We start from the raw sequence: 1,499 nt of genomic DNA, 5'->3' as shown, positions 1-1,499 counted from the left end.
GACTAGTTTATAACAGGCCACAAGATCCCCCCTCAGCCTTCTCTTTTGGAGGCTGAACAGGTCTTTCTGCATTAAGTCTCGATTGTCAGATCCCTAATCATTTTTTGTTGCTCTGCACTGTACTCTTCCCTGACTGTCCACATCCTTCTTGAATTGTGGGGCCCAAAAGTGGACACAGTACTCCAGGTGAGGCCTTACCAGTGCTGAATAAAGCAGAAGAATCAGTTCCCTTGATTTGCAAGTGACACTCCTGTCAATACAACCCAAGATTCTGTTGGCTTTTTTTGCAAAAAGAGCATACTGTTGGTTCATATTCAGCTTTCTCTACAGTGCTACAGCCCAGTTAGTCATTCCCCAGTCCGTATTCGTATTTGGTACTGGTTAAGCCTCATTAGAGCAGTGGTTCTCAACCTTTTTTGTACCAGGACCCCAATGTAAACATCAATGGCTAGCCCTGACCCAGTGCCCCTCATTCCTGGTCTGCTGCCCTTTGCCCTCAGCCCTGCAGTGTGTGGGGGTGGGGTTGTGTGGAGCATGATGGGGAGGAGGCAAGCAGGGAAAAACCATGCAAGGGACACACCATGCCTTTCCACATTTTTCTCCTTTTAAAGGAGAATCCGTTTTTAAAGTTTGTTCATGACCCTTTCATATATTCTCATGATCCACGGGTTGAGAAATGCTGATTTAGAGCAATTGGATTCGCTCTGAGCTCCATGTTTTTATGGAAGAAGTTGGAGTGGGTCCAGAGGTGGGCAATGAAAATTGTAAAGGGGTTGGTAGGCAGCCAAATGAGTGGTTAAGAAAACTAGCTGTGTTTAGCTTGGAAAAAAGGAGATTAAGGGGGATGTGATGGCTGTTTTCAGCTCTGAAAAGCTTATGTAAAGAAGAGGGAGAACAACTATTCTCTTCCTTAGTTCTGAAAGCAGGACATGAAGCAGTGGCTTTAAATTGCAGCAAAGGAGATTAGGATTAGATCTCAGGAAAAACTTCCTTGCTGTTAGGAGAGCACAGCAGTGGCACAGCGTGCCCAGGGAAGTGGGGTAACTTCCTTTGCTGGAGACTTCCAACAGAAGGCTGGATAAGCATTCGACAGGGATGACGGTGGCATAGCATTAATGTGTATGGGCAGAGGGTTGGCCCAGAAAACCCTCAAGGCCCTTTCTGGTAATTCTGTGAGTGCTTAAATTTGTGGACATGCATTCTCCATACAGCATGGCTTCTGCAACAAGTCATACATGGTGGAGTTTGGGCTCAGCGTTGTGAAAGTCAGCCCCCAGGTGTGGCAGCCCACGGATAGTGACACAGAGGGATGCAGGGTCATTGCACTGGGCGTGCTGGTTATTGTGAGACGTGAGTGTCTTCTGTGCTGTTACCTCATTGCAAGTCCCCTGGCACAACTTTACGAGTGCTCGTGGTGCTCTGGTGAGGTACCGGAGGACTGGAAGAGGGCCAACGTGGTCCCCATCTTCAAAAAAGGCAGGAAGGAGGACCCGGGAAAC

The 1,499-nt window shown here is 47.8% G+C and overlaps 1 protein-coding gene across 1 annotated transcript in view; it reads left to right on the top strand.

Annotated features, from left to right (window-relative positions):
- The window catches only part of PIF1 (PIF1 5'-to-3' DNA helicase), an 18,573-nt gene that overhangs the window by 15,375 nt on the left and 1,699 nt on the right, over nt 1-1,499 (top strand). The window lies entirely within an intron of this gene.

The sequence above is a fragment of the Crocodylus porosus genome, unplaced genomic scaffold, assembly GCF_001723895.1.
Source record: "Crocodylus porosus isolate Cpor-Errol unplaced genomic scaffold, CroPor_comp1, whole genome shotgun sequence".
NCBI lineage: Eukaryota > Metazoa > Chordata > Crocodylia > Crocodylidae > Crocodylus > Crocodylus porosus.
This window is presented reverse-complemented; position numbering and strand designations above follow the sequence as displayed.